Consider the following 14,903-nt stretch of genomic DNA (forward strand, 5'->3'; position numbering starts at 1 on the left):
ATACATGCAGAAAGAAGTGATAGAGCTGAAAGGAGTTCCACCGTTCTACATGGGAACTTCAATACACCACTCTCAGTTGTTGATAAAATTAGTAGACAGCAAATTAACAAGAATATAGAAGAACCAAATAACACTATAAAGGAACTGGATCTGATTGACATTTGTAGAACACTCCACCCAGTAACAAGAGAATGTATTTTCTTTAAGTAAACTCCAAGCCCAGCATAGAACCCAATGCAGGGCTTAAACTTACGACCCTGAGATCATGACCTGAGCTGAGATCAAGAGTCGGACACTCAACCAACTGAGCCACCCAGGTGCCCCAAGAATGCATATTCTTTTCAAGTGCCCCTGAGACACTCAAGTTTGACCATACCTGGGTCGTAAAATAAATCTTAAAACATTTGAAATCATATAAAGTACGATTGAATTCAAGTAGAAACCAGTAACAGATAACTAAAAAATCCCGATGTTAAATGATACATTTCATTTCTAAATAATCCAGAAACCAAAGAGGAGATTTCATGGAAAATTTAAAAATACTTTGAATGAATATGAAAACACAACACATCAAAATTTGTGGGATTCCCCTAAACTTAGAGGGACATTAATAGCCTTAAATGCTTATATTACAAGAACAGTCGCTTTCTGGTGGTGACGACTTCCCCCATGGAAACATGCCCCTCATGAAGGACCTCCTGTACCCATCCCTGGAAGAGAAGAGAAAGCACAAGAAGAAGTGCCTGATGTAGAGCCCCAACTCCTACTTCATGGATGTGAAGTGCCTGGGATGATACAAAGTCACCACCATCTTTAGCCACACACAAATGATAGTTTTGTGTTTGCTGCTCCACTGTCCTCTGCCAGCCCACAGGAGGAAAAGCAAGGCTTACAGAAGGATGCTCCTTCAGATGAAAGCAGCACTAAAAGCACCATGAATCAACATGAGTGGGAAACTATCCCAATAAACAGATTTTGGATACCAAAAAAAAAAAAAAGAAAAGAAGAACAGTCTCTAATCAATAATCTAAGCTTTTACCTTAAGAAAATAGAAAAAATATAAAATAAAACCAAATTAAACAGAAAGACGTGATAAAGAATAAAGAGATGATTGGTAATCAGTGAAATAGCAAAGTAATAGAGAGGATAAATGAAGCTGAAAGATGATGTTCTGAAAAGATCAATACAGTTGATCTAACAAAACCAAGTAGGGAAAAAAATAAGACAGAGATGACCACTATCAGGAATAAAAGAGGATATCACTACAGACTCGACAAGTCATTAAAAGGATTAAAAAATACTACAGACAACTCTGCACGTAACTTGCACAACTTAAACTGTACTTATTCTTTGAAAGCCACAGACTACCAAAATTCACCAAAGAGACAGATAACTGGAATAGTCTTACATCTATAAAGAAATTGAATTCTAAAAAGTTCACCCCTCTTCTCTGTCACCACTGTTACTTCTTCATTTAAGAGCTCCTCCTACTCTTAATCAGGAAAAACAAACAGAGGGTTGCTGGAGGGGAAGGAGGTAGAGGGATGCGGTAACTGGGTGATGGGCATTAAGGAAGGCAGGTGATATGAGCACTGGGTGTTATAGATAACTGATGGATCACTGAACTCTACCTCTGAAACTAAAAATATATGTTAAGGGAGCAAGATGGCGGAGGAGTAGGAGACCTAGATTTTGTCTGGTCTCAGGAATTCAGCTGAATAGGGATCAAACCATTCTGAACACCTACGAACTCAACAGGAGATCGAACAGGAGAGTAGCAACAACTCTCTGAACAGAGAAGCGACCACTTACTGGAAGGTAGGACGTGCGGAGAAGTGAATCCGAGGCGATATTCGGGAGGATAAACGGCGGGGGAGGGGCCTCCGCCGGCCGCTTCTGGCAAGTGCTAGAGCCGCGGAGCACAAAATCGGACCTTTTAAAAGTTGGCTCGGCGGAGGGACGTCGCTGCAGTGGCTAAGCGGGGGGTGGAATCCTCCCGGGACAGTGTGGTCTCAGGACCCTTGGGGTCACAGAGAGACCGGGGGTGCCTGAGTGCGGCAGAGCTCCCAGGTGTCGGGGCGGGGAAGCCGGCTGCAGATACGGAGCAGAGTCGCGGGCTCTCAGCTCGGAGTTGCCATAAACTGTGATCTGCGGCCCAGTCGGGGCACGGCTCCCCCAGCAAGGACCCAACAAGCGGCAGAGCCGGGGAGACTCCCCTTCCTTCCCGGGGAGGAGCGGTGCGGGAACGCACTGCAGGGATCTGCTGGATTTGGAGACTCCGAGCGGGGTCGGGTGCCAGAGATAGCAACGCTCGATCACAGGCCGGGTGAGCATGGAGAGCGGCCGGAGACCGGGGACACGGGAGTGACTGCTTTTCTCTGGGGGCGCACTGAGGAGTGGGGCCCTGAGTTCTCGGCTCCTCCGGGCGGAGACTGGGAGGCCGCCATTTTCGCCCTGGTCCTCCAAAGCTGTGCCGAGAGCTTGCAGGGAACAAAAGCTCCTGAGAGCAAACTGGAGCAGCTTCCTTAGCCCGGACCGACAAGGGCGGGGCAATTCCGCCTCCGGCAAAGACATTTGGAAACCACAGCAACAGGCCCCTCCCCCAGAAGATCAACACAAACAGCCAGCAAGCCAAGACCAAGTTGATCGATCAAGGAGAATAGGAGAACTCCAGCGCTAGGGGAATACTGCACATAGATTCATGGCTTCTTTTTTTTTTTTTTTTTTTTTTTTTTTTACCATGATTCATTATTTCATCAAAGTTAATTTTTGTTGACTTTTTTTTATTTTTCTTTTTCCCTTTTTCAACCAACATCTTATAAATCCCTTTTTTTTTAAAAAAAAAAATTTTTTTTTTTTTCATTTTTAGAGTCATATTTTATCCCTTCATAGTAGTTATCCTTGTTTTTGGCATATATATATAAGTTGTTCTCTCTTTAAAATTTTGAGGTACAGTTTCTTCTAACAGATCAAAATATACCCTAAATCACTAGTGTATGGCTTTGTTCTAGTCTCCTGCCTGATCACATTCTCTCCCTTTTTCCTTTTTTTTTTTTTCCTTAAATCTTCTTTCTTTTTTCAAACAACTTATCTTACCAAGTCCTTTTATAAAATCTTTTATAATTTTCATCTTTACAGTCATCTTCCATCCCTTCATTGTATCAACCCTTATTTTGTACATATATGTCTTTCTTCCTTTAAAATTTTAGGAGGCACTTTTTTCTAACAGACCAAAATACGCCCAAAATCTAGTGTGTGGCACTGATCTATGCACTAGCCTGATCATATTTGATCATATTCTGCCTTTTTTGAATTGTTTTGTTTTTATTTTTATCTTTTTTTTCTTTTTTTTTTCTTTTTCTCTTTCTTTTTTCTTTCTTTCCCTTTCTTTTCCCCTGGTTTCAGGTCTTTTCTGATTTGTATACAGTATATTTGCTGGGGACGTAGTAAACCTGTTAGCCTTTTGTTCTCTCATTCATCTATTCTCCTCTGGACAAAATGACAAGACGAAAGAAATCACCTCAGCAAAAAGAACAAGAGGTAGTACCGTCAGCCAGGGACCTACTCAATACGGACATTAGTACGATGTCGGACCTAGAGTTCAGAATCATGACTTTAAAGATACTAGCTGGGCTTGAAAAAAGCGTGGAAGTTATTAGAGAAACCCTTTCTGGAGAAATAAAAGAACTAAAATCTAACCAAATCGAAATCAAAAAGGCTATTGATGAGGTGCAATCAAAAATGGGGGCACTAAATGCTAGGATAAATGAGGCAGAAGAGAGAATCAGCGATATAGAAGACCAAATGATAGAAAATAAAGAGGCTGAGAAAAAGAGAGAGAAACAACTACAGGATCACGAGGGCAGAATTCGAGAGATAAGTGATGCGATAAGACGAAACAACATTAGAATAATTGGGATCCCAGAAGAAGAAGAGAGAGAGAGAGGGGCAGAAGGTATATTGGAGCAAATTATAGCAGAGAACTTCCCTAATGTGAGGAAGGAAACAGGCATTAAAATCCAGGAGGCACAGAGAACCCCTCTCAAAATCAATAAAAATAGGTCAACACCCCGACATCTAATAGTAAAACTTACGAGTCTCAGAGACAAAGAGAAAATCCTGAAAGCAGCTCGGGAGAAGAGATATGTAACCTACAATGGTAGAAACATTAGATTGGCAACAGACCTATCCACAGAGACCTGGCAGGCCAGAAAGGACTGGCAAGATATCTTCAGAGCACTAAACGAGAAAAATATGCAGCCAAGAATACTATATCCAGCTAGGCTATCATTGAAAATAGAAGGAGAGATCAAAAGCTTCCAGAACAAACAAAAACTAAAAGAATTTGCAAACACGAAACCAGCCCTCCAAGAAATATTGAGAGGGGTCCTCTAAGCAAAGAGAGAACCTAAAAGCAGCAAAGAGCAGAAACGAACACAGACAACAGACAGTTAACAGTCACCTTACAGGTAATACAATGGCAGTAAATTCATACCTTTCAATAGTTACCCTGAATGTAAATGGGCTAAATGCCCCAATCAAAAGACACAGGCTATCAGATTGGATTAAAAAACAAGACCCATCAATATGCTGTCTGCAAGAGACTCATTTTACACCCAAAGACACCCCCAGATTGAAAGTGAGGGGGTGGAAAACCATTTACCATGCTAATGGACACCAAAAGAAAGCTGGGGTGGCAATCCTTATATCAGACAAACTAGATTTTAAAACAAAGACTGTAATAAGAGATGAGGAAGGACACTATATCCTACTTAAAGGGTCTATCCAACAAGAAGATCTAACAATTGTAAATATCTATGCCCCGAACATGGGAGCGGCCAATTATATAAGCCAATTAATAACAAAAGCAAAGAAACACATTGACAACAATACAATAATAGTGGGGGATTTTAACACCCCCCTGACTGAAATGGACAGATCATCTAAGCAAAAGATCAACAAGGAAATAAAGATGTTAAATGACACACTGGACCAAATGGACTTCACAGACATATTCAGAACATTCCATCCCAAAGCAACGGAATACACATTCTTCTCTAGTGCCCATGGAACATTCTCCAGAATTGATCACATCCTAGGTCACAAATCAGGTCTCAATCGGTACCAAAAGATTGGGATCATTCCCTGCATATTTTCAGACCACAATGCTTTGAAACTAGAACTCAACCACAAGAGGAAAGTCGGAAAGAACTCAAATACATGGAGGCTAAAGAGCATCCTACTAAAGAATGAATGGGTCAACCAAGAAATTAAAGAAGAATTTAAAAAATTCATGGAAACCAATGAAAATGAAAACACAACTGTTCAAAATCTTTGGGATACAGCAAAGGCAGTCCTGAGAGGAAAGTATATAGCAATACAAGCCTTTCTCAAGAAACAAGAAAGGTCTCAAATACACAACCTAACCCTACATCTAAAGGAGCTGGAGAAAGAACAGCAAAGAAAGCCTAAACCCAGCAGGAGAAGAGAAATCATAAAGATCAGAGCAGAAATCAATGAACTAGAAACCAAAAGAACAGTAGAACAGATCAACGAAACTAGGAGCTGGTTCTTTGAAAGAATTAACAAGATTGATAAACCCCTGGCCAGACTGATCAAAAAGAAAAGAGAAATGACCCAAATCAACAAAATCATGAATGAAAGAGGAGAGATCACAAGCAACACCAAAGAAATACAAACAATTATAAGAACATATTATGAGCAACTCTATGCCAGCAAATTAGATAACCTGGAAGAAATGGGTGCATTCCTAGAGATGTATCAACTACCAAAATTGAACCAGGAAGAAATAGAAAACCTGAACAGACCTATAACCACTACGGAAATTGAAACAGTCATCAAAAATCTCCCAAGAAACAAAAGCCCAGGGCCAGATGGCTTCCCAGGGGAATTCTATCAGACATTTCAAGAAGAATTAATACCTATTCTCCTGAAACTGTTCCAAAAAATAGAAATGGAAGGGAAACTTCCAAACTCATTTTATGAGGCCAGCATTACCTTGATCCCAAAACCAGACAAAGACCCCATCAAAAAAGAGAATTACAGACCAATATCCTTGATGAACATGGATGCAAAAATTCTCACCAAAATACTAGCCAATAGGATCCAACAGTACATTAAAAGGATTATTCACCACGACCAAGTGGGATTTATTCCTGGGCTGCAAGGCTGGTTCAACATCCGCAAATCAATCAACGTGATACAATACATTAACAAAAGAAAGAACAAGAATCATATGATCCTCTCAATAGATGCAGAAAAAGCATTTGACAAAGTACAACATCCTTTCTTGATCAAAACTCTTCAGAGTATAGGGATAGAGGGTACATACCTCAATATCATAAAAGCCATCTACGAAAAACCTACAGCGAATATCATTCTCAATGGGGAAAGGCTGAGAGCTTTTCCCCTAAGGTCAGGAACGCGGCAGGGATGTCCACTCTCACCACTGCTATTCAACATAGTATTAGAAGTCCTAGCCACAGCAATCAGACAACAAAAAGAAATCAAAGGCATCCAAATCGGCAAAGAGGAAGTCAAACTCTCACTCTTTGCAGATGATATGATACTGTATGTGGAAAACCCAAAAGACTCCACCCCAAAACTGCTAGAACTCATACAGGAATTCAGTAAAGTAGCAGGATATAAAATCAATGCACAGAAATCAGTGGCATTCCTATACACCAACAACAAGACAGAAGAGAGACAAATCAAGGAGTCTATCCCATTTACAATTGCACCCAAAACCATTAGATACCTAGGAATAAATCTAACCAAAGAGGCAAAGGATCTGTACTCAGAAAACTATAAAATACTCATGAAAGAAATTGAAGAAGACACAAAGAAATGGAAAAACGTTCCATGCTCATGGATTGGGAGAATCAACATTGTGAAGATGTCAATGCTACCTAGAGCAATCTACACATTCAATGCAATCCCCATCAAAATACCATCCACTTTTTTCAAAGAAATGGAACAAATAATCCTAAAATTTGTATGGAACCAGAAGAGACCCAGAATAGCCAGAGGAATACTGAAAAAGAAAAGCAAAGCTGGTGGCATCACAATTCCGGACTTCCAGCTCTATTACAAAGCTGTCATCATCAAGACAGTATGGTACTGGCACAAAAACAGACACATAGATCAATGGAACAGAATTGAGAGCCCAGAAATGGACCCTCAACTCTATGGTCAACTTATTTTTGACAAAGCAGGAAAGAATGTCCAATGGCAAAAAGACAGTCTCTTCAACAAATGGTGTTGGGAAAATTGGACAGCCACATGCAGAAGAATGAAACTGGACCATTTTCTTACACCACACACAAAAATAGACTCCAAATGGTTGAAAGACTTAAACGTGAGACAGGAGTCCATCCAAATCCTAAAGGAGAACACAGGTAGCAACCTTTTCGACCTTAGCCGCAGCAACTTCTTCCTAGAAACATCGCCAAAGGCACGGGAAGCCAGGGCAAAAATGAACTATTGGGATTTCATCAAGATAAAAAGCTTCTGCACAGCAAAAGAAACAGTCCACAAAACCAAAAGACAACCGACAGAATGGGAGAAAATATTTGCAAATGACGTATCAGATAAAGGGCTAGTATCCAAAATCTATAAAGAACTTATCAAACTCAACACTCAAAGAACAAATAATCCAATCAAGAAATGGGCAGAAGACATGAACAGACATTTCTCCAAAGAAGACATCCAAATGGCCAACAGGCACATGAAAAAGTGCTCAACATCGCTTGGCATCAGGGAAATCCAAATCAAAACCTCAATGAGATACCACCTCACACCCGTCAGAATGGCTAAAATTAACAAGTCAGGGAACGACAGATGTTGGCGGGGATGTGGAGAAAGGGGAACCCTCCTACACTGTTGGTGGGAATGCAAGCTGGTGCAACCCCTCTGGAAAACAGTATGGAGGTTCCTCAAACAGTTGAAATTAGAGCTACCGTTCGATCCAGCAATTGCACTACTGGGTATTTACCACAAAGATACAAATGTAGGGACCCGAAGGGGTACATGTACCCCAATGTTTATAGCAGCAATGTCCACCATAGCCAAACTGTGGAAAGAGCCAAGATGCCCATCGACAGATGAATGGATAAAGAAGATGTGGTATATATACACAATGGAATATTATGCAGCCATCAAAAGGAATGAGATCTTGCCATTTGCAACGACGTGGATGGAACTGGAGGGTGTTATGCTGAGTGAAATAAGTCAATCAGAGAAAGACATGTATCACATGACCTCACTGATATGAGGAATTCTTAATCTCAGGAAAGAAACTGAGTGTTACTGGAGTGGTTGGGGGGTGGGAGGGATGGGGTGGCTGGGTGATGGACATTGGGGAGGGTATGTGCTACGGTGAGCGCTGTGAATTGTGCAAGACTGTTGAATCACAGATCTGTACTTCTGAAACAAATAATGCAACATATTTTAAGAAAAAAGAAAAAGAAGAAGATAACAGGAGAGGAAGAAAAGGGGAGTATGTCAGAGGGGGAGACGAACCATGAGAGATGATGGACTCTGAAAAACAAACTGAGGGTTCTAGAGGGGAGGGGGGTAGGGGGATGGGTTAGCCTGGTGATGGGTATTGAGGAGGGCACGTTCTGCATGGAGCACTGGGTGTTATGAACAAACAATGAATCATGGAACACTGCACCAAAAACTAATGATGTAATATATGGTGATTAACATAACAATAAAAAAATAAAAAAAATAAAATAAAAAAAAAATAAAAAAAAAAAAAAATAAAAAAAAAAAAAAAAAAAAAAAAAAGAAATTGAATTCTTTCCAAAAACAAAACTGCAGGTCCAGATGGTTTCACTGGTGAATTCTACAAAACATTTAAAGAAATAACATCAGTTCTACACAATTTTGTTCAGAAAATAGAAGAGAACCCTCCCTGCCTAGTTTGTGAAGGACACAGCATTACCCTGATAACAAAACCAGGCATAGACATTACAAGAAAACCACAGACCACAGCCCTCATGAATGTAAATGCAAAAATCCTCAAAATATCAGCAAATCAAATGCAGCAATATATAAAAAGAATAATACACTATGACCAAGTAGGGTTTATCTCAGGAATATGTGATTGGTCCAAATTCACAAATCAATGTAACCTCCCACATTAAATGACAGAAGAAAAAACAAATACTCATATCAACTGGTACAGCAAAAGCATATGACCAAAAAAAAAAAAAAAGACGAAAGTAAAATCTATTCATGATTAAATATCCTCTCAAACTAGAAATATTAGGAACTCGAATTGTATATAAAATAAAATACTGAGGAATCTATGACAAAGCTCCTAGAACTCGTAAGTGAAATTATCAAAGTCTCAAGTTGCAAAATGAACTTAAAAAAAGTCAGTTGTATTTTTATATACTTGCAGTGAACAATTGGAAGTAAGATTTAGAAAACAAACTTTAGATAAATCTAGTAAAACATATGCAGGATCCGTATACTGAAAACTATAAAACAGTGATGAAAGAAATTAAAGATCTAAATAAATAGGGAGACAGATTGTATTCAAGATTGCAAGGCTCAATTTAGTTATGTCAGTTCTCCCTTGTATTGATCTGTAGGTTTAATGCAATTTCAATAAAAATTTCAGCAAGATATTTTTGTAGATACAGATAATCTAACTAAAATTTTCATGGAAGGGCAAAGGAACTAGAGTATTGAAAACAATTTTGAAAAAGAAGAATATCATTGGAGGGATCACACTACCCAATTTTAATAATTACTGTGAAGCTACTATAATCATCATCTAAGGTATTGATGAAGACATATACACTTAGATCAGTTGAACAGAAGAGAGAATCCAGAAAAAGACTCACACAAATTTGGTCAGTTGATTTTGGGCAAAGACGCAGAGGTAGTTGGATGGAGAAATTATTGTCTTTTCAACAAATGGTGTTGGAACAATTAGACCTCACATAAATCATGTAGCATGTCCTGTTTTGTGTCTGGCTTCTCTCAATGTATTACTTTTGATATTCATCCATGTTGTTGTATGTGTCTTCCTCTTTAGTATTCCCCTTGCTCAACTATCACCATAATTTATTATTCACCTACTGGTGGACATTTGGATTATTTCCAGTTTTAGGCTTTTCTCAAAAAATATGCTCTGAACATTCTTATATATTTTTGTGAACATATGCTTTTGTTTCTTTGGATACATACCCACGAGTATGAATGTTGGTCAATTTTTAAAAAACTGTCAAACATTTTTCCAAAGTGTTTGTATCACTTTACACCCACCAGTTATGTATGAGTCCACTTACTCTCTTACCTGTATCAATACTTGGTATTGCCAGTCCTTTGGATTTTTATCACTTACTGGGTGTGTAGTGGTATCTCATTTGGGTTTATTTTGCATTTCACTAACAAGAAAAGATGTCAAAACCTTTTCCTGAGCTTATTGGGCATTCAGATACCTGAACCAAGAGTTGGATGCTTAACTGACTGAGCCACCCAGGCACCCCCTGACTATTTAGATATAAAACTGAAGACATGATCCATGAAAGAAATAACTGATAAGCTGGACTTTATGAAAATTAAATTTTCTGCTCTGCAGAAGTTCTCTTGACAGTGTGAAATGTCTGTATAATCTTTTGTGCATACTTAGATTCTGTGACTCTTCATTATTGATTTGTAGGGGTTATTTATATATTCTGGAAGAAGTCCTTTTTTACATTATTAAGAATGCATTCTGCTAGTTGTTTGCTTTTTCCACTTTCTTAATGTCTTTTGATGGACAGAAGCTTTTAATTTTGACAAAATGAAAGTTACCATTTTTATTATCTTAACAATGTCAAGAGAACAAGAAGAAGAACCACAGACTGGGAGAAAATATTTGCAAAAGACGCATTTGATAAAGGACTGTTATCCAAGATATATAAAGAACTGTTAAAACTCAACAATAGAGAAAACAACCCCGTGAAATAATGGGACCAAAGATCTTAACAGACACCTCACCAAAGTAGATATATAGATGGCAAATGAGCATATGAAAAGATTCTTCATGTCACAGGTTATTAGGGAAATGTGAATTAAACAATAGTGAGATACCACTACATACCTGTTAGAATAGTCAAAAAGAGAAAGAAGCCAATCTGGAAAGGCTACATATTATGGTTCCAACTATCTGATATTCTGGAAAAGGCAAAACTATGGAGGTAGTAAAAAGATCAGTGGTTGCTAGGTATTTGGAGGAGAAGGAGGAGGGATGAATAGGCAGAGCACAGAGTGGTTTTTTTTTTTTAGTTTTTTTTTAATACTTTTTTATTATGTTAATCACCATACATTACATCAATTAGTTTTTGATGTCGTGTTCCATGATTCATTGTTTGTGCATAACACCCAGTGCTCCACGCAGAACGTGCCCTCTTTGATATCCATCACCAGGCTAACCCATCCCCCCACCCCCCCTCCCCTCTAGAACCCTCAGTTTGTTTTTCAGAGTCCATCGTCTCTAATGGTTCGTCTCCCCCTCCGAGTTACTCCCCTTCATTCTTCCCCTCCTAAGGCAGTGAAAGAACACTGTATGTTACTATGATGATGGATACATGTCATCATCGAGTTGGGCCTTTGTCCAAACTCAGAATATATAATACCAAGAATGAATCTTAATGTAAACTATGGACTTTGGATGCTAATGATGCATCAGTGTAGGTTCATCAGCTGCAACAAATGTACCACTCTTTATTCCTAACAACATCTGCTGCACTACACGGATAGATTTTGCTTTCTGTTTTCTTTCATCCACTTAACTCAGAATCTGCCTTGGTAAAATCTACAACTTAGTGTGATTCTCTAACATAGAGTACTGCTCTGTCTGGCAATCGCTCTTGACAATGGATAATCACCAACAGGTTGTTTCTTGGGAGGGCGTGATTGTCTTTGTGATAAAATGAATCTTCAGAGTCCCAGATTCCCTTAATACTTTTAATCAACTTGACCATCAAACGCTCTTGAAGTACTTCCTATGACCTTTGTGCCTGCACCTAAGGAGATAAACCCTGCTGGAGGAAGTGTTTCCACAAGGCAGGTTGGTTCTGTGAGTTTACCACCCAACTCCAGTGGGCCCCCATTGGTGCCTCTGAATCCTACCATTTACCAGATCAATTCTTTCATTCTCCAAAACAATGGTATTCCTTTCTTTTTCCACTTCCCTCAAACTTCCGCCTTCCAACACTTTCTCTCACGGCCACCCTCACCTATTTTCTAGAGGAAATTGAAGCTCCATTAGATGGATGGGACAACCTCATTTTCCATTGGGAAGTCAAAGATCATCTAAATCTCTAAAGATTTCTCTCTGCCTAATGGAGGAGGTGTCCTCTTTTCTGTCTTTTTCCTATCCTTCAGTCTCTGCTCTGGGTCATATCTCCTCCTGAACCTTTTCAGGCAAGCAAGTATCCCTTCTCTCTCCTGTATATTCAATTCCTCTTTCAACTAGTTGGTTCCACCAACTTTTGAACATGTTTGGTCCCTTCTGTCTCAGCAACAAAACTTCCCTTGACCCTCTCCAACCCCCACTTACCTCTCCTCTCCAGATTTTTTGGAAAGACTTGTTTGTATTCAATGTCTCCATTACTTTGCCTCACATTCACTCTGTATCCCACCTTATCTGGCTTCTGGCCTTGTTCCTTACCCACACCATTCTGCCTGAACTCAGTAAGGTACCAAAGAGGCAGCAGATTCCATATTGCTAAATTTCACGGGCATCTTTGAGTCTTTATTATTTTTTCAGCAGCAGTTGGTATTGTTGATCACTTTTTCTCGAAAGGCTTTTTTATCCTCCTTGGCTTCAGCGATACCATATTCTGCTGGGGCTCTTCCTGTTTTTCTGGCCATTCCTTATCTGTCTCCATTGCAGGAAATAATGGATTTCCTCATGGATCGTTCTATAATCTCTCCCTATGCAATTTCCTTCATGCCCTTGGCTTCGGTGATCATTCTGCGCAGATGACTCACACTTCTCATAGTCCTCTTTGAGCTGCAAATAGCAGATCCACAGGACTTTCTATGCCATGGAGAAGAGTTTGAATTTTGAGCAAAGAAGTAGTAGGATTTTACTGTCTTTTTAAAAAGATCAGTCGTCTTCTTGCTGTGTGCAGAATAAATAGAGGCAAGAGTGGAAGCAGGGAAACCTCTTACGAGGTTAATATCCAGAAAAGAAGTCATGGGGACATCTCCAGTGGAATATTCAAAGGTGTACCTCATACTCAACGTTTCCAAGGCTTATTTCATAATCTTCTACCTGGGCTTCCCTACTGTAGTGTCTGCAATCACCATCTGTCCAGTTGGACTGGTCAGATACCTTGACCCCACCTGTCTTAGTAGTTGGGGCTACTGTAATAAAATACCATAGACTGGGTGGCTTATAAACAACAGAAATTTATTTCTTACAGTTCTGGAGGCTGCAAACCCAAGACCGAGATACTAGCCTGGTCAGGTTCTGGTGAGCACCCTCTTCCTGGGTCACAGGTGGCACCATTTTGCTATGTCCACACATGGTGGGGCTAAGGATCTCTTTGGAACCTCTTTTTATAAGAACATTAATCTCATTCATGAGGACTCCACCCTCATGACCCAAGCACCTCCCAGAGGCTCCACCTCCTAATACTATCACCTTTGAGACTTAGGATTTCAACATAGGAATTTTGCAGGGACACAGGCATTCAAACCATCATACCACCTCTTCCTTCCAATTCGCCGTCATGTACTCTGGTCTCTTCTCACTGTTTCTTACACAGGAGCTTTTTTTTTTTTTTTTAAGATTTTATTTTATTTATTTGACAGAGATAGTGAGAGAGGAAACACAGCAGGGGGAGTGGAAGAGGGAGAAGCAGGCTTCCCGCTGAGCAGGGGGCCCGACGCGGGACTCGATCCCAGGACCCCGGGATCATGACCTGAGCCGAAGGCAGACGCTTAACGACTGAGCCACCCAGGCACCCCTCTTATACAGTAGCTTTCTGCCTTCTGCTTGCCCTGCTCTCTGCCCCCCGATCCCTGTTGCCAACGCATCTGCTATTGTTCTAGAATCTTGGCTAAAATATCATTTTTGGTGAAGATTTCCCATGGTGTTTGACCCTAGTTTTTTTAGGCTTCTCTTAGTTCCCAAATATATACTCATTTATAGAGTAATTTGATTACTGTCTTTTTATGACATTAAGGATTGTTTTCATCAGAGTTCTCCGGAGAAACAGAACCAATAGGATGTATGCATGTAGACAAGAGAGAGATTTATTTTAAGGAATTGGCACATGTGATGGTGGGATCTGGCAAGTCTGAAATCTGTAGGGCAGGCTGGCAGGCTGGAGACACAAGGGATAGTTGATATTGCAGTCTTGAGTCTGAAGGCAGTCTGGAGGCAGAATTCATTCTTCCTCAGGGAACCTCAGTCTTTTCTCTAAAGACCTTCAACTGATTGGAGGAGGCTCACCCACATTATGGAGGGTGCTGTAGGCTGAATGTTTGTGTTCTCCCAAAATTCATGCGTTAAGACCTATTCCCCCGTGTGTTGGTATTTGGAGGTGGAACCATTGGGAGGTGATAGGAGATGAGGGTGGAGCGATCATAATGGGATTATTGCTCTTATAAAAGAGACCCCAGAGAGATTCCTGTCCTCTTCTAGAACATGAGGACAACCAGGAAGTGGGCCCTCACCAGACATGGAATCTGCTGACACCTTGATCATGGACTTCTAGCCTCCAGAACTGTGAGAAATAAATTTCTCTTGTTTGTAGGGCCATCTAGTCTATGGTATTATGTTATAGCAGCCCACATGGACCAAGACAGAGCATAATCTGCTTTACTTAAAGTCTACTAATTTAAATGTTATTCACATCTAAAAAATA

The 14,903-nt window shown here is 40.0% G+C and overlaps 1 protein-coding gene and 1 pseudogene across 4 annotated transcripts in view; both read left to right on the forward strand.

Annotated features, from left to right (window-relative positions):
- The window catches only part of ARHGAP44 (Rho GTPase activating protein 44), a 191,461-nt gene that overhangs the window by 28,781 nt on the left and 147,777 nt on the right, over positions 1 to 14,903 (forward strand). The gene's annotated exons all lie outside the window — the stretch shown is intronic.
- On the forward strand, positions 678 to 927 carry LOC113939490 (annotated as a pseudogene).

The sequence above is a fragment of the Zalophus californianus genome, chromosome 16 (assembly GCF_009762305.2).
Source record: "Zalophus californianus isolate mZalCal1 chromosome 16, mZalCal1.pri.v2, whole genome shotgun sequence".
In the NCBI taxonomy this organism is placed as follows: Eukaryota; Metazoa; Chordata; class Mammalia; order Carnivora; family Otariidae; genus Zalophus; species Zalophus californianus.